Source organism: Hylobates moloch, unplaced genomic scaffold (genome assembly GCF_009828535.3).
Source record: "Hylobates moloch isolate HMO894 unplaced genomic scaffold, HMol_V3 SCAFFOLD_3, whole genome shotgun sequence".
Classification (NCBI taxonomy): Eukaryota; Metazoa; Chordata; class Mammalia; order Primates; family Hylobatidae; genus Hylobates; species Hylobates moloch.
In genome coordinates this window covers 84,141,697-84,168,026 of record NW_026652278.1, presented here as the reverse complement: position 1 = coordinate 84,168,026, position 26,330 = coordinate 84,141,697, and the positions used below count along the sequence as shown (strand labels likewise).

The following is a 26,330-nucleotide window of genomic DNA, read 5'->3' as shown; positions in this document are numbered from 1 at the left end:
TCTTCACCCTCCCGGACAAGTCAACTCAGGGGAGGCAGCAGGGTGCAGGCCTTGGCCCACAGCCCTAGCCAAGGCCGAGGCCGGGGCCAGGGCCGGTGCCCGGGGCCGGGCTGTGAGGTGGGCAGGCGAGCAGCGGGCAAGACCATCTCTGCAAGTGCAGCATGGCCTCGGCCTAGGGCAGCGGGAGTGCGTGGCCAAAGCTGTGAGCAGAGACACAGGTAGTGGCAGACAGTAGAGGCGCCCAATGGGGAACATACTGACCTGTTGTGTGCGCCCCAGGGTCAGCCCCGAGTTTGAACAGCAACAGGGGTCGGTGTGTCCCTCTGAATCCGAAACCTATGAGGCAGGAGCTGGGGACAGGATGGCTGGAGCACCCATGGCTGCTGCTGTACAGCCTGCTGAGGTGACTGTTGAAGTTGGTGAGGACCTCCACATTCATGACCGGGAGATGCCTGAAGGTAAGGAGGTGACGGGTGCCATCTGCCCTCGGCTTGCCCCTGGCTGCTGCTGTCCCCAAGGTTCCCTGGGAGGCATCCCCCACTTCGAGCTCCTTCTGCCTGTAGCCAGCTTTCCCGGGGCTGGCCAGGAACAAGAGCTGGCTCCGCCTTGCATTCCCACCCCTTAGTCTTTCCCCAGAGTCCAGTCAGTTTCTTTTCGCCTCCCCTCCCAGTTGCCCAGTTCTTGCTCTGTCATCTCATTCTCCCAGGCTGGCATGGGATCATTTATTTATGGCTCTTCTTGTCGAATAAGCAGCAGTCAAATAAACGAGCTGATAAATTTTTATAAATGATTACATTTTTTTTTCTCCCTCTACACATATAGCTTGGAGTTTAACCTTTCTGCCAATCCAGAGGCAAGCACAATATTCCAGAAGAACCTCAAACAGATGATGAGATAACATTGTCTGTAGCTCTATTTATTATCCTGTGGGACTTTGTTTAGGCTTCTTTGGACTATTCTCTTCCTTTTCTCTTTTTTTTTTTTTTTTTTTGAGACGGAGTCTTGCTCTGTCCCCCAGGCTGGAGTGCAAGTGGCGCGATCACTGCTCACTGCAAGCTCCGCCTCCCGGGTTCACGCCATTCTCCTGCCTCAGCCTCCTGAGTAGCTGGGACTACAGGCGCCCGCCACCACGCCTGGCTAATTTTTTGTATTTTTAGTAGAGACGGGGTTTCACCGTGTTAGCCAGGATGGTCTCGATCTCCTGATCTCGTGATCCGCCCACCTCGGCCTCCCAAAGTGCTGGGATTACAGGCTTGAGCCACCGCGCCCGGCCCCTTTTCTCAATAAAAACTCAAATATCCTGACTTTTCAGTACCCTTCTTATTTTTTCTTTGTACCTATCCAGATGGTACCTAAGTGAAGGAACCAGGTAAGTGCCTAATTGTTTCCTTTGTTAAAGTAGCTAAATCTCAGGGCAGTTCATATTCAAATATTTGGGGATTTCTTATTTAAAATCAGAATGGAGGTTGCCATGGGAGAGGCTATATGGTATTCTTAATGGGCTGCTTTAAGTCACCTTGATAGAAGCTGCTTATTTTCTTCTAACTGTAATTTGAACACAGAAGGAAAAAAAAAAAGGAAGGTGCTTAAAATAATTGTGAAAGATGTGAAATGTCACAGCCAGGGCTGCAGAAAAATGGTTGTGGGTGTGTGTGTTTGGGGTTTCTCAAAGGAGTTTACCTATGAGGCCCTGATTACTTTAGAGTTCTTACTTTAATACAAAATGTGTCTCCAGATTTATTCTGGTGACTTAACAGACTTTATTTACCTCCTTGTTTTAAAAGAGAGGTGAGGATTGGTTCATGATCAAAACTTCCAAAAGACATGAAACGCCAGTGTAGACTTTTAATGTGTAATATAAAGATTGCAGATTAAAATGTCAGACCATTCCTTTAAGAGTGTTTGTTGCCATGGCTCCCCCTTTGTCCTTTCCCCTCCTGACAATAGCATCTTGTTCAAAGATAAGAAAGTTAAGAGTTTTGGCCGTGCATGGTGGCTCACGCCTGTAATCCCAGCACTTTGGGAGGCCGAGGTGGGTGGATCACCTGAGGTCAAGAGTTCGAGACCAGCCTGGCTAACACGGTGAAACCCTGTCTCTACTAAAAAAAGTACAAAAATTAGCTGGGCGTGGTGGCACATGCCTGTAGTTCCAGCTACTCGTGAGGCTGAGGCAGGAGAATTGCTTGAACTCAGGAGGCGGAGGTTGCAGTGAGCAGAGATCTCGCCAATGCACTCCAGCCAGGGTGACAGAGTGAGACCCCATCTCACAAAAAAAAAGAAAAAGAAAGAAAGTAAGTTGGAGTTTTTCAGTCTCTACACTGGGAGAGGTGGGGGATGGGAGGCGGTAGAAAAGAGAAAACAATTAGTTGGTTTGCCTCCAAAATTTTGCAAAGAGATGAATCTAAGTAAAAGTAATTCTGGGTAATAATATGGTTCTTGAATAAAAACCAAAATTTTCAAAATAGAAAACATTGCATCATAAACATATTAAATCCAGTTGGCTTATTGGTTTCATTTAAATGCCAGAGATTTCATTACTGTAGAGGGAATGTGTTATAGCTCTTCTATTTAAACTTTGGGCTCTTAATTTTTTAAGAGGTAGGATAATTAAGACTCATTATGAGTGTGACTTTGTAACTTGGAAGTACTATCCTCACTTTTCAAGATATTTAAGGATTGTGTTAGAATAAACAAATATATTATGTGAATTAATTGATTATACCTTTATACACAAAGCATGTAAGTACTTATGTAAACTTATACCCTGCTTGGTGATGTAAGGAAAGCCTCTGAGTGATGTTACACACCAGCTAGTAGATGAGTAGTGTTAGATGAGAGCCCAAAAATGGCTCTTTATTGTCATTCTTTAGGATTACAACACAGTTTATGTATGTCTCACTTGGCCCTTTCCAATACAAATAAGGCCTGTGTATGTTCTCCCTATGTATTGCTAATGAAGAAATGAAGACTTAGAGATATCACATGAGTATGGAAGGCAGCTACTTAACAGAACTAAGGTTCTATGTCCTCAGAATGACATGAAAATGACAGATATGCTGAATTTACTTTTAAAAAATTTTAAAAACTCTAGAATACATCTTATATTTTGCCTATAAAATAGACCTGTCTTTTGAAACTTACTGCCATCTTGATTTATTTTATGCAACGTTGATTTTACACAACTCAAAGCCAACATTTACCTCTTCATTATTATTTTTTTTTTAATAAAGGAGGGTGTCACTATGTTACTCATGCTGGCCTCAAATTCCTGACCTGGGTTCAAGTGATTTTCCCATCTCAGCCTCCTGAGTAGCTGGGACTACAAGCATGTGCCGTCTTGCCTGACTCTATCTTATGTCTATACATTCATTTCAATGGATAAGAATAGAAGTAGAGGTAGTGAAATAGACTAAATGCAGCAGTCGAATAAACGAATTGATAAATTTTTGTAAATGATTACATCTTTTTTTCTTTTCTCCCTCTATACATATAGATTTGGATAATCTGATAATCCAGAGGCAAGCACAATGCTCCAGAGAAACTCTCAAACAGATGGTGAGACAACATTGTTTTTTCTGCCAAGAGAAAGAATAAAAACTCTTGTTTGATCAGGTTTTAGAAAGTATTTAGAAAAACTCATATTGGTTTAAATTTTTCACCTTTTCACATGTTCACTTTTCTTATTTTAATGTGTGATATACTTTCCTTTAGATGTTACCATGTTAGTGAAAACATGTAAACTTTTTGTTTATACATTTTGCCATCTTTTTATTAACACAATTAATTTGTCATGTAATAGAGGAGTCATGGATTTATCTTTATTTATAATTCTTGGATTTATCTTTATTTATAATTCATGGATTTCTCTTTATTTATAATCCCTTTTCCCTTGCTCTAAAGAGTACATTTTAAAGATGAATGATAGAACTTAGACTTCAGCTTGGTTTTCATTTAAACAAATTAAAAAACATAGTTGTTGGCCGGGTGCGGTGGCTCATGCCTGTAATCCCAGCACTTTGGGAGGCCAAGGTGGGTGGATCACGAAGTCAGGAGATCGAGACCATCCTGGCTAACACGGTGAAACCCCGTCTCTACTAATAATACAAAAAAATTAGCCGGGCGCGGTGGCGGGCCCCAGTAGTCCCAGCTACTCAGGAGGCTGAGGCAGGAGAATGGCGTGAACCTGGGAGGCAGAGCTTGCAGTGAGCCAAGATAGCGCCACAGCAGTCTGGCCTGGGTGACAGAGCAAGACTCCATCTCAAAAAAAATAAAAATAAAAATAAAAAAATAAAAAAACATAGTTGTTTATCATCAGGGATTGAATCTGTGATTTGGGCCTCCTCTTACACAGTCCTCTGACCACATTCATTTACCACATCCAAATTTATGCTACTCAAAACTTTTAAGTTATTAACCTTTTCATTTGATGTAATGTAAATTTAAACGTGCCCTACTCCTGCTTATTTTCCTTAATGTTATGTTAAATCCTCATTTATTTGCTAAAAAGCCATACACAGCCAAGTTTTCCAGTTGACTTAAACAGCAAGAATACAAGTGAGGGTTCTATAATAATATGGGAAGTAATGCAGCACAGTAAAACATGGGAGTTTGTAACATTTGTTTTTATAGTTTGAGTAGACTTTGCCCATCTTGAGTCAGTTATTTCTGGTTCGAATTTGTCTTCATTTTTTACATTACTATAGAGAGATATCTAAGGCTGGGTAATTTATAACAAAAAGAGGTTTAATTGGCTCATAGGTCTTCAGGCTGTACAAACATGGCTTCAACATCTGCTTCTGGTGAGGGCTTCAGCAAGCTTACAATCATGATAAAAGGCAATGGGGAAGCAGGTGGTTCTACACGGTGAAAGAGGGAGGAGAGAGGGGAAGGGGGAAGGTACCACACACTTTTTTTTTTTTTTTGAAATGGAGTCTTGCTCTGTTGCCCAGGCTGGAGTGCAATGGCACGATCTCAGCCCACTACAACCTCCGCCTCCTAGATTCAAGCAATTCTCCTGCCTCAGCCTCCTGAGTAGTTGGGACTATAGGTGGGTGCCACAACACCTGGCTAATTTTTGTATTTTTAGTAGAGACAGGGTTTCACCATGTTGACCAGGCTGGTCTCGAACTCTTGACCTCAGGTGATCCACCCGCTTCAGCCTCCCAAAGTGCTGGGATTACAGGCTTGTGCCACCACGTCCAGTACCACACTCTTTTAAACTACCATAATGAGAATTGGCTTATTACCATGGGGATGGGACCAAGTCATTCATAAGGAATCCACTGCCATTACCCAAACACCTCCCACTAGGCCCTATCTCCTACATTAAGGGTCACATGTTAACATGAGATTTGGAGGGGAAACATATCAAAACATATCAGAATTGTATTTCCCAGTTCCTTCCAGAGCCATTGGCTTCTGTCACCTAGAGAGCATGGAAGCAGTAAAAGAAAAGCTACTCCATGTCCCTCACTCTTCAGTGGTAGGAACTTTTGCCTACAAGGCCCTTCCAGCATCAAAGGCAGAGGCAGTGTAGGAAACAAAGCATGGCCCAAGTCCCTCTTGGGGCTTTTATTATTCTGGCCTTTTTTTAGAAAAAAAAAAAAAAAAAAAAAAGATTTTTTGTGCTGCAGACACCTTATCCAATTAGGTTTGTATACTCATTTTTTTTTTTTTTTTTTTTTTTGAGACAGAGTCTCATCTGTCGCCAATCTCGGCTCACTGCAAGCTCCGCCTCCCGGGTTCACGCCATTCTCCTGCCTCAGCCTCTCTGAGTAGCTGGGACTACAGGCGCCCGCCACCACGCCCGGCTAATTTTTTGTATTTTGTAGTAGAGACAGGGTTTCACCGTGGTCTGGATCTCCTGACCTCGTGATCCGCCCGCCTCGGCCTCCCAAAGTGCTGGGATTACAAGCGTGAGCCACCGCGCCCGGCCTGTATACTCATTTTAAAATTAAAATTTAGGGAAGGCTCTGTGGCTTAAGCCTGTAATCCCAGCTGTTTGGGAGGCCGAGGTGGGTGGATCACAAGATTAGGAGATCAAGGCCATCCAGACTAACGCAATGTAACCCCATCTCTACTAAAAATACAAAAAAAATTAGCTAGGCATGATGGCACAGGCCTGTAGTCCCAGCTAGTCGGGAGGCTAAGGCTGGAGAATCGCTTGAACCCGGGAGGCAGAGGTTGCAGTGAGCTGAGATCCTGCCACTGCATTCCAGCCTAGGTGATAGAGTGAAATTCCATCTCAAAAAAAAGAAAAAAAAATTTAAGATAGGTTACTTTCCAGTTGTGTAAAGACCCTTTTTTTGTTTTGTTTTGTTTTGTTTTTAGTGACATCTTAGTAGCTAACCACTAAGTATGGTTCAAGATGCTTACAGGGATTCTGTTGCATCTAGCGATAGGTGCCTGGTCAGGAAGTAGTTCTTAGAGCTCTTAGCTTTTAGCTTCTGATAATTAAAGTAAGCTATGTGTAAATGCAGAATGAGAGAATACTAATGGATCATGGCTTATATATGCAACAGTTAAACTTTTTTATTAGCTAAATTTTTCATCTGCCCTAATTTTTTTGCCCTTTTCTTTCGTACATGAGGATTCTTTCATTTGTATGTAATAGAAACCAAAAGTAAACTAGATGAAAAACTAAGTTTTTAGACTTTATGAAATTAATCGTGTCAGATAATTTAAATTATGAATTATTGAAAATAATTTTTTAAATGGAGTTTTGTCTCATTTTACATAGGAGTAATCAGTAAGATGTTAACAACTACTTTTATTTTATGGCATTTGTATCAGAAGTGACCAGTTTTTTTTTTATTCTTAGTTGTAGAAATAAGAAGAAGCAACTGTACAAACCATGTAACTAAACAGTCAAATAATTACGAAATTGATAGTTTGACATAAAAGATGTCTCTCTTGATTTCCTTAAATTACAATGTGGACCCAGTGGTGATAGCATGGACCTCTTTTTGTGGATTTTCTAAATCTCTTCTATTTTCCTGAGTATTAAATTTATCCACAAAAGTCTTTAGCTTAGTGTGTCCACCTTGTAAGGATTTCCGACATTTAAGTTAAATTTCAATAGTCTGGTTGTGGTAAAAAGATCTGCCTTAAGTCTGAGCATGGTGGCTCATGCCTGTAATCCTAGGACTTTAGGAGGCCGAGGTGGGCGGATCATCTGAGGTCAGGAGTTCGAGACAACCCTGACCAACATGGTGGAATTCTGTCTCTACTAAAAATACAAAATTAGCCGGGCCTGGTGCTGCATGCTTGTAATCTCAGCTACTCAGGAGGCTGAGGCAGGAGAATCACTTGAACTTGGGAGGCAGAGGTTGCAGTGAGCTGAGATCGCGCCATTGCACTTCAGCCTGGGCGAGAGAGTGAAACTCTTGTCTCAAAAAAAAAAAAAAATCTGCCTTAAATATTTTATCTTTTTTTTCTGAGACGGAGTCTCGCTCTGTCACCCAGGCTGGAGTGCAGTGGCGCAATCTCGGCTCACTGCAAGCTCCGCCTCCCGGGTTCACGCCGTTCTCCTGCCTCAGCCTCTCTGAGTAGCTGGGACTACAGGTGCCCGCCACCACACCCAGCTAATTTTTTTGTATTTTTTTTTTTTTTTAGTAAAGACGGGGTTTCACCGTGGTCTCGATCTCCTGACCTCGTGATCCGCCCGCCTCGGCCTCCCAAAGTGCTGGGATTACAAGCGTGAGCCACTGCGCCCGGCCTATATTTCATCTTATTTTTAATGAAATAACAAAAATAGAATAAGTTAATTGCCAGCACTGTCTGTTGACTTTGTATCACAGCAAGTAAAAACATACCTTCCTTGCTACACCATGATCTTATGTTTCTCCCTCTGTTTCTTCCAATTGTAGCACACTTTTTCTTTAAATCAGTAATATTTACATGATTATGACTCTGCAAATATTATTCACTGCTAAGTCATATGGTGTTTTCACTGTGCCTCTGCATTACATATCCTTTATCCTGTCTCTGAAACAGTTCTGAAATCTGAGCACTTCTGCAATTCTCCTGGATCTTCTCTTTTTTCCTAGCCTATGTTAGTTTATCTATCCAAATATCGTCAGTAGCCTCTGGGTGGTCTGTTTTCTTTCACATCCATTATTTTTTAGCATGAAGCTAATTTTCTGACTATTCGTTTGCCTATTTTCTAACAGCTGTTTTCCCCCAAGTATTGTAGCATTTATCACATGCCTTTCAAAGATATTTTTCATCTGCAAAAACACATCTGTTCCTTTTTTTTGTGGGGGAACAACTGTCTTTGGCCTTTTGTCATCCTAGTTCAATAGCGTGTCTTTCCCTAGATATGCTCGATGTCTGCTTTTCTGTGCTAACTCCTTAAAGTCTTTTGGGATCTCACATAACTGCTGTCTTGTGTGGGATAGCCTGAGTCCTAGATTCTGTGTTTCTTTCTGTTTTATTATCCTCTTTAGTTGTACTTGAACACATTTTCCTGGGTGGAGATGTTTAGAGAGCTGGTCAGTCTTTTTTTTTTTTTTCTTTTGAGACGGTGTCTCGCTTTGTAGCCCAGGCTGGAGTGCAGTGGCGCGATCTCCGCTCACAGCAAGCTCCGCGTCGCGGGTTCACGCCATTCTCCTTCCTCAGCCTCCCAAGTAGCTGGGACTACAGGCGCCTGCCACCACGCCAGGCTAATTTTTTGTATTTTTAGTAGAGACGAGGTTTCACCATGTTAGCCAGGATGGTTTCAATCTCCTTACCTTGTGATCCGCCCACCTTGGCCTCCCAAAGTGCTGGGATTACAGGCGTGAGCCACCGCGCCCGGCCAGCTGGCCAGTCTTAAAATCCCTCCTCTTTGATAGAGAGTACACCTCTAGGTTGAATCTAAATTGTATGGTTCTGAAGACATTTTGCAATTGTGCTCTCATTACAGTGTTGTTCTTGAATCTGTTGCCAGTGTGTGATACATTATTTACAACCAGATTTTAGGTATCTGCGGAAGCTTTTTAGGATCTCTCTCTCGGAGGTTCTGAAATTTTATAACAGCTTGTTGAGGATCTTTTCATTTTATTGAGGCTACTAAACCTGCAGACTATCTCTTCTTGAGAATTTTTTTTTATTTTCTCTGTTACTTTTTTACTGATAGTCTTGTTATTCAGACGCTAGGCTGCTTAGACCAGTATACCTGCATTGATTTTTAATTTTTCCCCTTCTATTTTTTTCAGTTTGTCTTTTTATTCTAGTTCTGGGATATTCTGTGACTTTATCCTCTACTATTTCTATTGAATTTTATATTTTTTGAGAGTGTTTTAAGATTTTTTTTAAGTTTTGCTCCTAATTTTGACTGGTCCCATGAATTCCTTTCTTCTGTTGTTTTGATCTCTTTTCTTGGAGGCTTCCCTCCAATGCGTGGTGGTCCCTGGCCTGCTTTATTTGGAAGCAGGATTTCTGTTAACTGATAGCACTCAGTGTGAGGCCTTAGAAACCTAACTAGCTTTTCATTTGGGGGACCTCAGTATATTATCTGGGAATCTTTATTCAAGACATTTCAGTTTCTTCTGAGAAGGATCTCCCAGTTTTCTGCCTGGAAAGTAAAAGCATGGCCACTTGCTTTTTAAAAGCAGAGTTAGCGAAGAAAGTTGGAGTTCCATTTTTGGTGTACAGTTTCCTTTATATCTCAGGTTTAAGCCATGGTATCTCTGAGCCAGAAATTCTCAGGTTTGATATATCAGAGAACACACATCTAAGTTTCTTGTCAGGTGGAAGGACAGGTGGACTTGGGGCTCTAGTTAGAGATTTTCAACTGACCTTGCTGGCTTTTTTTTTTTACATTTTACCCTACTTTCCAAAGTGCCATTTGCCTGTAAGTTCACAACCTGCTTTTAGTTCTGTAAGACAAACTGGCTGGCTTCTGTTCCAGTCACTTTCTGTAGGCACCAAAGTTGTGCTTCCGTGTTATTTACCACTCCTTTATCTACTTTTTATGTCTCAGCATTTATTAAGAATTATCTCTGTCAACCTTCTCTCCTGGTCATGTGTGTAACCTTTATTTTATGACTAATGAGACTTCTGGAGGGAGAGGAAATAAATTTGTGGTCAATCTATTATATTTAATCCAAATTTAGGACCTATGTTTAAATCAAAGTCTAATTTGAGTATAATTAATGATATTAAGCCAGAGAATTTTTTAAATTAATGTATCTATAATAAGCATATTACACTTTTCTCCTAAGGCCTTGTTTAATATTTTCATTCAAACTTTATCCACTGCCATATACTTCCCATTACTTCACAACATAGATGGAGCTGTTTTCATGAATGCCCAAAGTGTTAGAAATATTTAAGTTAATCAAGATTTGTTCATTTTTAGCCTGGTCAACATAGCAAGACCTCATGTCTACAAAAAGGTTAAATAACAAATTAGCCAGGCCTGGTGGCATGCGCCTTTCGTTTTACGTACTCAGGAGGCTGAGGCAGAGGATCGCTTGAGCTCAGGAGTTTGAGGCTGCAGTTAACTATAATTGTACCACTGCACGCCAGCCTGGGCAACAAAGGCAGACCCTGTCTCAGAAAAAGGAAAAAAGTTATTAATTCTTTAAGAACATATCTAAAATTTGTCCTGCCCAAAAGGAGAGTGAACAATGTAAACTTTAGTCTTTGTTTTATTTTAATTATGTTTGCTGAGAAAAATGCTGTATATTGTTTATTTAGTTAGTTAATTATTTATTATTTCCATAGGTTTTTGGGAGATCAGGTGGTATTTTGTTACATGACTAAGTTCTTCAGTGATGATTGTGAGATTTTGGTGCGCGCCTCACCTGAGCAGTGTCCGCTGAACCCAGTTTATAGTCTTTTATCCCTCACCCTCCTCCCAGCCTTTCCCCTGAGTCCCCAAGTCCATTGTATCATTCTTACGGCTTTGCATTATCATAGCTTAGCTCCCACGTATGAATGAGAACATATGATGTTTAGTTCTCCATGCCTGAGTTACTTCACTTAGAATAATAGTCTTTAACTCCATCCAGGTTGCTGGGAATGCCATTAATTTATTCCTTATTATGGCTGAGTGGTATTCCTTATGTATATATGTGTATGTATATCACAGTTTCTTGATCCACTCATTGATTGATGGGCATTTGGGCTGGTTCCATATTTTTGTAATTGTAATTTGTAAATTGTCATTTGTTTGAGTTCCTCGTAGATTCTGGATAATAGCCCTTTGTCTGATGTAGAGACTGTGAAGATTTCCTCCCACTCTGTGGGTTGTCTGTTACTCTGCTGATTGTTCCTTCTCCTGTGCAGAAGCGCTTTAGTTAAGTCTCACCTGTTTGTTTTTGTTGCGTTTGCTTTTGTGTTCTTGGTCATGAAGTCTTTGCCTAAGCCAGTGTCTAGACAGGTTTTTCCACTGTTATCGTCTAGAATTTTTATGGTTTCAGGTCACAGATTTATGTCCTTGATCCATCTTGAGATGATTTTTGTGTAAGATGAGAGTTGAGGATCCAGTTTCATTCTCCTGCATGTGGCTTGAGGATCCAGTTTCATTCTCCTGCATGTGAGGATCCAGTTTCATTCTCCTGCATGTGGCTCCTGCATAAAGTGTTACTTTCTTCACTTTATGTTTTAGTTGGCTTTGTTGAAAATCAGTTGGCTATAGGTATTTGAGTTTATTTCTGGGTTCTCTATTCTGTTCCATTGGTGTGTGTGCCTATTTTTATACCACTACCATGCTGTTTTGGTGACTATGGCCTTATAGTATAGTTTGAAATCAGGTAATGTGATGCCTCCAGATTTGTTGTTTTTGCTTAGTTTCGTTTTGGCTATGCATGTTCTTATATGGTCTCATATGAATTTCAGGATTGTTTTTTCTAGTTCTGTGAAGAAGGATGGTGGTATTTTGATGGGAATTGTGTTGAATTTGTAGATTGCTTTTGGCAGTATGGTCATTTTCACGATATTCATTCTACCCATTCATGAGCATGGGATGTCTTTCCATTTGTTTGTGCCCATGATTTCATTCAGCAATGTTTTGTACTTCCCAACAGCATATCAAAAAGATAATCCAGCCTGGAGCAGTGGCTCACGCCTGTAATCCCAGCACTTTAGGAGGCCGATGCAGGTGGATCAAGAGGTTAGGAGTTCAAGACCAGCCTGGCCAACATGGTGAAACCCTGTCTCTACTAAAAATACAAAAATTAGCCGGGCATGGTGGTGTGTGCCTGTAATCCCATCTACTCGGGAGGCTGAGGCAGGAGAATCATTTGAACCTGGGAGGCGGAGGTTGCAGTGAACCAAGATCACCCCACTGCACACTCCAGCCTGGGCGACAGAGTGAGATTCCATCTCAAAAAAAAACAAAAAAAAACAAAAAAAAAGATAATCCACCATGATCAAATGGATTTCATACCAGGGATGCAGGGATGGATTAACATACGCAAGTCAATAAATGTGATACACCACATAAACAGAATTAAAAGCAAAAATATCACATGATCATCTTAATAGATGCAGAAAAAGCATTTGACAAAATGCAGCATCCTATTATGATTAAAACCCTCAGCAAAATCAGCATACAAGGGTTATACCTCAATGTAATAAAAGCCATCTATGACAAACCCACAGCCAACATAATACTGAATGGGGAAAAGTTGAAAGCATTCCCCCTGAGAACTGGAACAAGACAAGGATGCCCACTCTCACCACTTCTATTCAACATAGTACTGGAAGGCCTACCCAGAGCAATCACACAAGAGAAAGCAATAAAAGGCATCCAGATCGGTAAAGAGGAAATCACAAACTATTGCTGTTTGTTGATGATATGATCATATACCTAGGAAACTGTAAAGACTCCTCCAAAAAGCTCCTAGAACTGATAAATAAATTCAGCAAATTTTCAGGAGACAAAATTAATGCACACAAATCAGTAGCTCTGTTATACCCCAACAGCAACTAAGCTTAGAATCAAACCAAGAACTCAACCCCTTTTATGATAACTGCAAAAATAAAATAAAATAAAATAAAATACTTAGGAATAGACCTAACCAAGGAGGTGAAAGGCCTCTACAAGAAAACAATTTATTATTTTTAATGGGTTAAAATGAGAGGCAGCAGATACAGCGGAAGAAGTCAGTGGGTGGGCATCAGCATCCAATGGGTAATGGACCTTTGATGGTAAGGCTTTGGTTTTGACTTACTAAATTACCAGGTACAATTATTTTCTAGTTTTTGTTATTAAACCTTAAAACTACTAAGTAACCCCTTCTGTTTCTTGTTAAAGATCATAAAATTTCACACTCTGATTTATGCTGACTGACGTTAAATTATTTGTTTCTATTTTGTGACTACCTTAAATAATACCTATAAACAGTAAACTGTTAGTAGTGTTTTTGCTGTAATTAAATATAGTAAGACTTATGTTCCAAATGATAACTGAATTGTCAAACACTTGTCAAAGTTTTGGATTTACTCAAAATTCTATGCTCAGCAGCTGGAGGTAGGAAGAGTAAGCGCCCTCCCTTACTCTTATGGAGAGGCATACTTTCTCATGAGGGGAATATGCTGCAAGAATTAGTATCTTGTGAGCAGTGATGAATTTGACTAGTGTACAAAAAAACATTTTTTGGTGTGGCTGCTGACAAAGAGATCCAAGAGGGTAGATGGAGTCAGAGTCAAGCTTTTGCTGAAGCAAGGAAAGAGAAAAGCAGTATTCTAGGCAGAGAGCAGGGGTAGAGCAGGAAAATGGCTAGGTGCAGATCAGATGATTTATAGAATAAACTGATCAAGTTTTGAAATGAATGGAAAGTATTCTCTGAGAGTCTCATTTGAGTCATGTCATGGCAGTCTTATTTAAACATGAAGTAAAAGTTAAATTGTTTAAGTTGTCATCTGTTTTCAGGGTGTGAGAGAATATTTAAGTGATATTCTTTTTATCCTCCACATAAGAAAATAGGACTAGAGAAACCTATGGCTTCCTTGCTTGTTGGTGGCCTAGCAGCCCTGGCACACAGAGCCTCTGAATCCAAAACACTTGTTTTGTCACATATCGCCTGAAATAATACAATTAGGATTAGCAATTTAGTAAATGTATTAGTCTTGTATTCACTGCAATAAAATGCTCTTGTACCAGTATTATTTAATACATTACATTTTACTGTAGTAAATTAATAATAGAGGCCGGGCGCGGTGGCTCACGCTTGTAATCCCAGCACTTTGGGAGGCTGAGGCGGGCGGATCACGAGATCAGGAGATCGAGACCACGGTGAAACCCCGTCTCTACTAAAAATACAAAAAAAAAAAAAAAAAAAAAAGCCCGGCGTGGCGGTGGGCGCCTGTAGTCCCAGCTACTCGGAGAGGCTGAGGCAGGAGAATGGCGTGATCCCGGGAGGCGGAGCTTGCAGTGAGCGGAGATCGCCCACTGCACTCCAGCCTGGATGACAGAGCGAGACTCCATCTCAAAAAAATAAATAAATAAATAAATAGTAGAAATAGAAATTCTTGGCTGCTTTATATTGCTGTAGAAAAAAACAATTAAATCTTATTTTAAACTTTCTCATTTTTTTTTTAAAGGGAATTCATAAAATCCTTGTTAGGTTTGATGACACTTACCATATTAAGAGCAGCATTTTACAACCCATATCTTAAACATCATCTCTGGAAGTTAAGAGCCTCCAATGGGTTTTCTATGGAGTGCACATGATACCATACTCAAGCAGTTCATGGAGTGTAAGAAATATCTCAGTACTTTGTCATTTGCCATTTTAACCAAGAAAAACGTACACTTTGATAAGTTTAACTTGTACTTCCCTTCTCCTTCAGGTATCTACTGAGCATTTCAGTCAACAATACAGCTCATATTCGACAATTTTCCTTGATGACAGCACAGCCAGCCAGCCTTATCTTACAGTGACAATAATATCGTGAGTACAACTATACTGCCAAGGGACAGATTTCTTTATTCTAAAATTATTTCATCCATCTGTTTGTCAATTTCTCTTTTAATAAGTATCAATTTCTCTTTTAATCTTAGACATCGTGGTAGAAGGAAAAATCAGTTAGCAAAGAAGCAATCCCAGAAACAGTGTATCATTTTGATGGCTTTATGCCTTAAGACAATGTTGAACACAGTGAGAAGGATAGGTTCCCTTTATTGAATGTTTTTTGTGAAAACTTTATAGGCCTAAATCAGTGTGCACTACTTTGGACATTAGCCTTGGAAGAAGGAACAGCTTTTTCTCCTCTGGCACCACAGTGTATCTGCATTTGAATTTCTCCCATTGTGCATGAGCACCTCATGGGCCACAAAGATGCACTTTGAGAGCACCCTGAGATGAAGTTTATTTTAAAAGGAACAACAAGCAACACCACCACCAGCTCCATAGGGGCTGTCTAGTGTACATTATTCTCATCTCCTTGGGTTATGAGTGTTGATTTTTAGAACACAGTTTGGAAAAGTGCTAATTTAGAATATTAATATCTTTATCTTTAATTTTACTTTTCATTCTGTAAACATAACTAGCTTATAAACAATTTTGTTTCAACTTTTACTTTAATTAAAAATGGCAAGTTTACACTCATAATAATGTCACTTTCCTCCCTCCCTTTTAACAATAGTTGAGAGGAAATTGTGTTTCAGCAAAAACTGGACTCAAACTCTGTCTCAAGTCCTGAGCTTTGGGACCCATTGAGTAATCACTAAATGTCTGTAGTCAGCCAAGTCTCTTAAGTCTTTGAGCACACGTACACAAAAACTACTTTGACTAGAGTCCCTGGCTTCTTTTGAGTTCACAAGATTTTGATGTGTTAGCATATAATTCAAAAGTAGCTTTGAAGATTAATCTTGCTCAAACAAATTTCATGCTTTTTTCCTCATTATTCTACTTTTTAGAAGTCTACTTCTGAAAGTAGAGTAAGTTTTAATTTGCCATCAGCAAGTTTGAGAAATGATCATTTGGTATATTCACTATTGGTGAAATAAAGGTTTATTGAGCAAATTAATAGGACAAATTGGCTTCAAGAAAAGATTTTGAAAAATGTTCATCACAAGTCAGTAGTGCACTGTTGTCAGTGGGATAGGTGGAACTCACTGAGATCACTTATGCAAGGTTTTTTTTTTTTTTTTTCAAAATACAGGTCTGCAAACACATGTATCTTCCCATTTCCACTTTCCCTCTATCTCTAGGCACTGAGAAGCCTTTTAGGAAAATAGGGATGGATGTGAGGCATCTTTCTGTGAAGAAAAGCATCCCAGAAGATTCTGATTTTCACCCCAGCTCAATCATTCCAAACTTTGCTGCTCATTGAAATCACCTGGGAAACTTTTACCAACAATCTTGATGCCCAAAGCCACACCCAATACTAATTAAATTAAAATGTCTCATGTTGAAGATTAGGCAGTTATTAAAGCTTCTCAGGTGATTTTAATGTGCAGCAAAGTTTGAGAGCCACTGCTTAATTTGAGTTTAGGATGAGAAACTATTTGGTGGGACCTTGGGCAAGTCAGTTTTAAGGTTTGTTTCCCCGATCTGTAAAATGAGTGTTGAATTAAATGTCATGTAAGGTCATTGGTCCTTTCCAGCATGTAACTTTAAATTCTGTGATTTTAAAATTATTTCAGAGATGAAAACTACTTTAAGCACTATCGACATATCCATCTTACATGCTAATGTTACAGGCTTTTTAAAAAGTGCTAATATTGTATAGATCGATTACTAAAATTGAGATTTGCCTTCCCTCAGTTGTTTTGAGCCTCATTCTACAAAATTAGCTGGGCGTGGTGGCACATGCCTGTAATCCCAGCTACTCTGGAGGCTGAGGCAGGAGAATCGCTTGAACTCAGGAGGCAGAGGTCGTGGTTAGCCGAGATCGCACCATTGCACTCCAGCCTGGTCAACAAGAGCGAAACTCCGTCTCAAAAAAAAAAAAAATGACCTGGGCATAGTGGCACAAACTTGTAGTCCCAACTACTTGGGAGGCTGAGGCGTGAGAATCGCTTTAACCTGAGAGGTGGAGGTTGTGGTGAGCCAAGCGAGACTCTGGGTCAAAAAATAAATACATAAAATAAATCTCGTGGGACGAAAGCTTTTGTGGGTAGAAGAGCATATAACAGGGAAATCTGTTATTATTTATATATTATAATCGTCAACAGAAATGCGTCTTCTAAAAGCATGTTGTCTCGCATTTTGGTTCTCATATTTTTGTGGAAAACCAAGAAATGAAAACAAGAGGCCGGGCGCGGTGGCTCACGCTTGTAATCCCAGCACTTTGGGAGGCCGAGGCGGGCGGATCACGAGGTCAGGAGATCGAAACCACGGTGAAACCCCGTCTCTACTAAAAATACAAAAAATTAGCCGGGCGTGATGGCGGGCGCCTGTAGTCCCAGCTACTCGGAGAGGCTGAGGCAGGAGAATGGCGTGAACCCGGGAGGCGGAGCTTGCAGTGAGCCGAGATTGCGCCACTGCACTCCAGCCTGGGCGACAGAGCGAGACTCCGTCTCAAAAAAAAAAAAAAAAAAAAAAAAAAAAAAGAAAACAAGAAACTGCCCTTATGGTACTGTTCTGAACTAGAGGATTTGAATTTCAGGGCTGCTAGGAGAGTTTCCTCTGCCCCCTTTTAAAAAATGTCTTCAGGCCTAACAAATGATAACATCTATTGTTATGAATTTTTTTTCCTTCCACAGCGTGACCTTGGAGATATATCATGATATCACACAAAGGTGAGCTTTTTAGAAACCTGTCTTGTTATTATAGCTAATTACTTTGCAAGATATCAAGCTCAGTGTTGTCACAGCTCTAAACATCATAAGCTGTATTGTGCCTACTAAAATATCAAAGTAAATTATTTGTGTTTTCTTTGTTCCTTAAGACTCTTTTAATTCTTAAATGATTGAGAATCTCAAAGAGTATATGTTTATATTGATTATATTGATATTTACTGTGGTAGTAATATAAAATTGAGTTTTTTTCAAAATCCATTTTTAGTTTAGATTGCACAGCCTTACCACCGTTGATATTATGAGCTAGATCATGCTTTGTTATGAGGACTGTCCTGTGCATTGCAGAAAGTTTAGCAGCATTCATGGCCGCTACCAACTAGATGTCGGTAGTAACCCACGACCCAGGTTGTAACAACAGAAAATATTCCTTGAGAACGATACTGTTAACAGAAATTTTTCACTGAAAAAATAACTTTTCTACAACAAAAGTTAAGTAAAAAGTGTGTCATGTATTTATATTAAAGTCTCTCATGTTGAGCTTAATAGGAGACAACTGGACTCTAGATCTTTCTTTGCAATTTGCTTTAAAGAAGCAATAAGATGCCGGGTGCAGTGGCTCACACCTGTAATCCCAGCACTTTAGGAGGCCGAGGCGGGCAGATCACAAGGTCAGGAGATCGAGACCATCCCAGCTAACATGATGAAACCCTGTCTCTATTAAAAATACAAAAACTTAACCGGGCGTGGTGGCACACACCTGTAGTCCCAGCTACTCGGGAGGCTGAGGCAGGAGAACCACTTGAACCCGAGAGGCAGAGGTTGCAATGAGCTGAGATCATACCACTGCACTCCAGCCTGGGCGACAGAGCAAGACTCTATCTCAAAAAAAAAAAAAAAAAAAAAAGCAATAAGATGGCTGGGCACGGTGGTTCACACCTGTAATCCCAGCACTTTGGGAGGCCGAGGTGGGCAGATCACTTGAGGTCAGGAATTTGAGACCAGCCCGACCAACATGATGAAACCTGCCTCTACTAAAAATACAAAAAATAGCTGGGTGTGGTGGTGCATGCCTGTAGTCCCAGCTACTTGGGAGGCTGAGGCCATAAAACTGCTTGAACCTGAGAGGCGGAGGTAGCCAAGATCTCGCCATTGTGCCCCAGCCTGGGTGACAGAGGGAGACCCCGTCTCAAAAAAAGAAAAAAAGAAGCAATAAGATGACCTAACCTCATGCAAATATGTAGTTGGTAAAAGGTGTATTTTTAAAGTTTTCAGACAGTTGTGGGTATTCTTTAATACTAAATCAAAACTTCACAAGTGCTAGTTTCTTAAACTACAGTGGCATTTTACATATTAATAAATTTATTCCATCAGTACTCATTGATCTTTCTTGCACAGTAAATGGATCTTTCCCCCCAAACTTGCATTTATAATAGTGTGCATTAGTTACTTGGAATATATTGGTTTATGTTTTATTGTGTCAAAAGTCACTTTTAGTTTAACCACCAATCTTACTTTAAAATGTCTTTAAGTATTTAAAAGCTTTCAAGCCTACAGGAGAAGGCACAAGTTTTTCAAAGTCCTCAGGAAAGCTTAAATTTTATCACTGGGAACAAATACTTATTTTCCTTGAAGTGACAACCTCTCACTTCATTTATTTTTGAGAATGATAGTTGTACTTCTTTTTTTAGACAGAGTCTCACTCTGTCACTTGGCTGGAGTACATTGGCATGATCTCAGCTCAAGCAATCCTTTCACCTTAGGCTCCTGTGTAGCTGGGACCACAGATGTGTGGCACCATGCCAGGCTAATTTTTTTGTATTTTTGGTAGAGACAGGATTTCGTTATGTTGCCTAGGCTGGTCTTGAACTCCTGAAGGAGCTCAAGCCATCTGCCTGCTTTGGCCTCCCAAAGTGCTGGGATTTTACAGGCATGAGCCACTGCACTGGCCCAGTTGTACTTTTAAATAAAAACGATGCTCTGTGAAAAAAAGTAGTTGTTCAGTTCACAGTTAAATCAGAATTCTTTAGAAAAAAAAGAACAACCATACTGCAGTCAGCAGAAGCACTTCTTGTTAACTTTCCACTTCTTCAGAATATTAAAGAGACATGTCAAGATTTAATAACAACATTAATTTTTACTGCTTCATCAAAGACATTCTTAAGAAATTCAGGCTATCTTTATTAACTGTAGGGGACAGTAAAGAATAGAATGACTACTAATGTAATTGGTACCACTGCCTTGATTTATGCTGAGAAACCAGCAGTTTTACCCACTTTTGCTTTTATACAATCATGGCAAGTGTCAAAGAAAAAGCAGGCAATGACTTTGTATTACTTTTACAAATTTTTTAATCAGCTTTCTCAGGTTTAATTAGTATGATTCAGAACAGTGTCAGCCAGGCACAGTGGCTCAGGCCTGTAATCCCAGCAGTTTGGGAGGCCCAGGCGAGCAGATCACCTGAGGTCAGGAGATCAAGACCAGCCTGGCCAACATGGTGAAACCACATCTCTACTAAAAATACAAAAATTAGCCAGGCGTGGTGGCAGGTGCCTGTAATCCCAGCTACTTGGGAGGCTGAGGTAGGAGAATCACTTGAACCCGGGAGGCAGAGGTTGCCATGAGCTGAGATTGCACCATTGCACTCCAGCCTGGGCAACAAGAGTGAAACTCGGTCTGAAAAAAAAAAAAAAAGTGTTGACCTCTTAGGCCTTCTGGAAAGGGTCTTGGGGATCCTGAGAGGTCCACAGAGCACATTTGGAGAATCACCGGTTTATCACACAGGCACAATGCATTAGTTTTACAAAGTTTAAAGTTCATCAAAGACTGGCCTCTTAAATAGGCAGATGAGTTTTTAATTCAAACAACAGAAAATACATAAATACATCACAAGAGTATACTACAGAGAACTAAAAAGAAAGGAAGCTAAGAAATCTGAATCACGTTTACATTTATTTTATTTTTTTATTTTTTATTTTTTTTGAGACAGAGTCTCGCTCTGTCACCAGGTTGGAGTGCAATGGTGCAATCTTGGCTCACTGCAACCTCTGCTTCCTGGGTTCAAGCAATTCTTCTGCCTCAGCCTCCCGAGTATCTGGGATTACAGGCACATGCCGCCATGCCCAGCTAATTTTTGTGTTTTTAGTAGAGACGGGATTTCACCATGTTGGTCAGGCTAGTCTCGATCTCATGACCTTGCGATCCACCCGCCTTGGCCTCCCAAAGTGCTGGGATTACAGGCGTGAGCCACCATACCTGGCGGTACACATCCCTCCTGAAGCATGCATTACCCTTTCCCTATGCCATATAAGCCCTGGTCAGGGTGATGGGGGTAATGGCACAGGGATCCACCATCTTGTCTTGGTGCCATCCCTGACTTCACTTCTGTTCATAAATGCCTGTTAAATGTTTCTTTCTGAGAAACTGGGTTTGTCAGCCTCTTTCTTTGGTATCTCAGTTTCCTTGGCCTTTGTGGGTAGGTTTATATAGACCTGCTCACCACAGAACAGGCAGTTTCTCAAAAAATTAAAAATGGAATTACCAAATGATCCAGCAATACCACTTCTGGGTATATAGCCAAAATAATTGAAAGCAAGGTCTCATAGAAATATTTGTACACTGATATTTATAGCAGTGGTATTCACACTCGTCAAAAGTTCAATGCAGCCTAATTGTCCGTAGGCAGATGAATTGATAAAATGTGGTATATACGTACAATAAAATATTCTTCAGCCTCAAAAAGGTAGGAAATTCTAACACATGCTAAAACATGGATGAACATTGAGGACATTATGCTAAGTGAAATAAGCCAGTTAGAAAAAGACAAATACTGTGTTCTTTCACTTATGTGAAGCGTCTAGACTGAGTAAGCAAACTAACAGAAACAGAAAGTAGAACGGGGGTTGCCAGGGACATGGGGAAGGGAGAAAATGGGAAGTTGCTTAGTGGATATAGAGTTTCGGTTTTGTCAGATGAAAAAGTTCTGGAGATGGGTTGCATGGCAATGTGAATATACTCTACATTACCCAACCCAAGGGCTCTCCTTGACCCCTGTTCCAACTGTACACTTAAAAGTGGTTAAGATGGTAAATTTTATGTATATTTTACCACAATTCAAAATGGAATTATTATTATTATTTATTATTATTATTTTTTGAGATGCCTCACTCTGTTGCCCAGGCTGGAGTGCAATGGCACCATCTCAGCTCACTACAACCTCTGCCTTCTGGGTTCAAGTGATTATCCTGCCTCAGCCTCCCAAGGAGCTGGGATTACAGGCATGCACCCCCACGCCTGGCTAATTTTGTATTTTTAGTAGGGATGGGGTTTCTTCATCTTGATCAGGCTGGTTTCGAACTCCCGACCTCAGGTGATCCACCTGCCTCGGCCTCCCAAAGTGCTAGGATTACAGGTGTGAGCCACCATGCCCGGCCTGAAAAAAATTTTTAAATTAGAGAAAATACAAAATTTTCATAGTCTCCAAGTATTTCTCCTAAGATGTTTTCACCCTATAAGGGGGAATGATAGTAACTTTACAATGGAGAAACCAGCAGAAACCTGAACCAAATGAACAAGTTCAACATCATCAGTAAGAACAACTATCAATGCCATAACTCTGATGGAATGCACTGGGAAGGATTCCACATCATTTTTGTGCTATAATTGCCAAAAGTGTGTAACTTCAGTCCAATCATGGAAATACATCAGACAAACCCAAATCGAGGAACATTTGACAAATACTGATCAGTACTGGTTCAAAGTGTCACGGTTATGAAAGATAAGGAAAGACTGAGGAACTGTTATTGCAGTCCTACAAAATGGCGAGAGACTAAGAAATAACTAAATGCAGCATGATCCTGGGTGGAATTTGGGAACAGAAAAAGGACATTAGTGGAAAAAGTGGTGAAACTCCAATAAGGTCTTTAGTTTAGCTAATATGTTCATTTAAAAATACTTAAATAATTTAAATACATTTAAACATCATTTAAATGTATTTAAATTAACAAAATTGGTTATTTTGTGAAATAATTTTAATATAGTTAAATATGAGAATGTGGATTTCCTGGTCCTGATCACTGTACTGTGGTTATGTAAGAGGTGAATGTTCAGGGAGGCTGGGGGAGGAATAAATGGAAATTATACTATTGAGTTGGAAGAGAGAAACCTACCCCATCAGTCACAAAACCTACCCATCAGTCACGAAACCTACCCCATCAGTCACGAAACCCTCACACTCATGGCAGTGTGTCAGAGGTTCCAGTATGAACGGAATTTCCCAGATGTCAGTGCAAGGTCTCTGTGGAGGGAGTGGGGCTACCTGGGAATCTAGTGGAGAGCATTCGGGGCTCCCTTCCTCAGGAGCCTGGCCTTCCTGCACAGAAGCATCAGCCTCACCTCTGTACCACTGCCCCTCTGCGTCTCAGAACCCACTCGGCTTCAGGAAGTTTCTACTGCCAGCCTCCTTTCCTGGATGCAGCCTCCAGGGACTCAGCCCTGCCTTCCCAAGCATTACCGCCTCTCTTGGGAAGGGGCGCTCTCAGATCCCACACCCCTGGACTTCCCCGGGCACCACCTGCTCCTTCTTTCTTCACTTCATCAGCTCTGCATTCTCACTCTGAGGGTCCTCTCCTGCTGGGAGCGTGTGTTGCTGGCAACAGTGAAGATTCTCCTCTGGGTTGCCCCCTATGCCCTGTTCTTCTGCACCTCCCTGGGTTCCTGTGTTGGTTCTGCTGTTGTCACCTGCTTTTGAGTTTACTTGGCTTCCCAGCTTCCTAATTTCTCTGAAGTTGAGTTTGATGTGTGTGTTTTGTTTTGTTTTGTTTTGCTTTGTTTTTGAGACGGAGTCTCGCTCTGTCGCCCAGGCTGGAGCGCAGTGATGTGTGTGTTGATGATGGGCTTTTACTTCCTCCTTCTCCTCCTCCTCTTCCTCCTCCTCAGTCTTGTTGTTGCTCTATATAGTTTCCAGAAGGAGAAAAGGGAAACTGTAAAATTGAGCTGCTGCAGGCTGGACACAGTGGCTCACGCCTGTAATCCCAGCCCTTTAGGAGGCCGAGGCCTGTGGATCACCTGAGGTCAGGAGTTCGAGACCAGTCTGGCCAACATGGTGAAACCCGATCTCTACCTAAAATACAAAAATTAGCAATGTGTGGTGGCATGTCCCTGTAATCCCAGCTACTCGGGAGGCTGAGGCAGGAGGATCTCTTCAACCCAGGAGGCAGAGGTTGCAGTGAGCCAAGATCACGCTACTGCACTTCAGCCTGGGTAACAAGAGCGAAACTCCATCTCAAAATAATAATAATAATAATAATAATAAAGCTGCTGCCATGTTTCCATCAGACCCAGAACTCCCGCAGAGTGAGCTGGAATTCTGTTTCTCTGTTTCCCCTCCACACCCACTGGCTCCTCTGTGCCCACTCCCTCTTGCACTGCATCACCAGGGTGCCTCACTCTCTGGCCCTAGTGGAATTCAGACAGTGGGGGATGTCATAGGAGGTGGGAGAGAGAGAGGAGAGGTGGTTATTCACTCAGATTCTTTCTTGCTGGTTTGCCAGTGGCCACATCTTTCTAGTGATGGCTGCAGTTTCTAATGATCCTCCCCTACAGCCACAGCCCTCTTCGGGGTCTGTGGACACCTTTCCTGTCCCTCTAGACCCAGGGAGATAACAGCTCCCACTCTTGCTGGTCCAGGGCATTCCTCATCTCTCATTGGTTCCCTTAACTCTGTCCACACTTCTGTGAACAGCCGTTTTTCCTCAAGTACCCATTCGAATATGTCCTCTGGCTTCCACCAGGAGCCTGACTGATACCCACAGTGGGTGAATGCTGGCGTGCTTCTGGGCTGAAGCATGTTTTGTATGCAGAGGTCAGCAGCTGTGTGTGGGGAGGACCAGCCAGGCCCCACTCGTGGGTAATCGTGTGAAAAACAGCTTTGCCTGAGTTTGTGTCCTCTTTCTAAATGGCAGCAGACGTGTATTTTGTTTTTGACTCTGCAGCTGGTGATAACCACCTGCTTTAACCTTTCACTAGCCTCTGAGTTTTCTATGATTCCTGTTGGGAAAGAAGCTGAGGCAGGGCTTGCATGTCTGCTAGACTTGCTGGCTCCTTGATTTCAGCATTCCCGTTATCTCAAGTAGCCATATGTTTCTCATTCACTTGCTACGCTGTTTCCTTTCAACCTCCACATCCTCACCACCTGTTTCTTTGTTAGATCACCGATAAATAGCATGGGCTCCCAGAGCTTGGGGCCTTTGCAGCCTCCACACTGGCAATGGCCCTCTGGTCCCACTTTCTCTCTCAAACTTTTTCTCATTCCTTTGACTCGTGTTGCCCCCACGACCTGGTGTTGGGTCTGAGCACCCCAACAGATTCCCATTCTAAAGATGAGGGACCAAGAGGTGGAAGGTAGAGTTAGAGTAAGAAACATTTCTTCTGACTCCGAAATCTTTCAGTTCTAGCACACTACCACCTACACTTTAAAAAACTCTGAAGTAGGCAGAGAATTCCCTCTTGTTGGAGGAATTGTTTTGAGAGAAGTGGTTTTACTGGATGAGGCTTTGGAAATTGGCCTGAGGCAGGCGCCAGCACATCCTGAGAGGGGTGTGATCTGGCACAGAGGCCTGGCCTGGTCTCCAGGTCTCAGCTGGCAAGACAGCCTGATCGTTGACATTCCAGGCTGGGCAGGGCCAAGGGGCTTCAGGGACCCATGCCCTCATGGGGCTCACTGAGCTCGTCTCCCGGCAGCCAGGGCCCTGGCATCACCGAATGAAGCCAGCTGTGGGGGAAGGTCCTTCTAATGAGCCAATCTGTCCTGGCTGGGGGTGGCATCCCAGAGCCCCACCTTGGATGTCCAGGGACGTATAGGTCCATTGTGAGGATAAGTGGGTCAGCACTGAGCCCTCACCCTGGGGCGCATGGGCCTGCTGAGCCCTCTCCCTGGACTGGGAGGGCAGTGGGCCTGCACTGAGCCCTCACCCTGGACTCGGGAGGGCAGTGGGCCTGCTCTGAGCCCTCACCCTGGACTCGGGGGCAGCGGGCCTGCTCTGAGCCCTCACCCTGGACTTGTGTTCTCTGTTCAGTTCATGCCGTGGAGGAAGTGGTGAAGGAGGTGGTGGGACATGCCAAGGAGACTGGAGAGAAAGGTACAGCTGGCTGAGGTCGGGCATGGAAGGAGGGAGGGAGGAAGGGAAGCTAGGTGCTGGGCCAACCTGTTCTTTGACTAACCAGGTCAAACTCTGCCCCTAATGTTGCAGCCTTTCAGAGCCTCTCGGCTGGGGCAGTTACCTATGCTCATCGGAGGCCACAGACTGTACTGCATTAGGGCACTATCTAGATGGTTCTCTCCATGGAATGATAAGAAGACAAAGTCACAAAAGACTATGTGACAGCACACTGGGACAAATCATTTAACATGTAAAATTCTATGTTAAATGTCAGATTGATGTGTGTGAGCTATGAGTAGAACTATGTACAAAGCATGTGTATATCTCATTCCTTTTCAACAAAATAGATTCTGGGTAGATGAAGGACTTAAATTTACATACATGAATTTATTAACTTAGTAGGAGATAACTATCTTAGCTCAGGCTGCTATCATAAAATACCATAGGCCAGGCACAGTGGCTCACGCCTGTAATTCCAGCCCTTTGGGAGGCTG

General features: G+C 41.8%; 1 pseudogene across 1 annotated transcript; it reads left to right on the top strand.

The window, feature by feature from the left end:
• Positions 1–225: 225 nt before the first annotated feature.
• AGAP4 (ArfGAP with GTPase domain, ankyrin repeat and PH domain 4) lies at positions 226–26,083 on the top strand (annotated as a pseudogene). Its single transcript, XR_009212988.1, has 6 exons — positions 226–458; positions 3,494–3,555; positions 14,785–14,885; positions 17,645–17,680; positions 25,753–25,815; positions 25,927–26,083. The product of XR_009212988.1 is annotated as an ArfGAP with GTPase domain, ankyrin repeat and PH domain 4 (transcript).
• Positions 26,084–26,330: the final 247 nt, after the last annotated feature.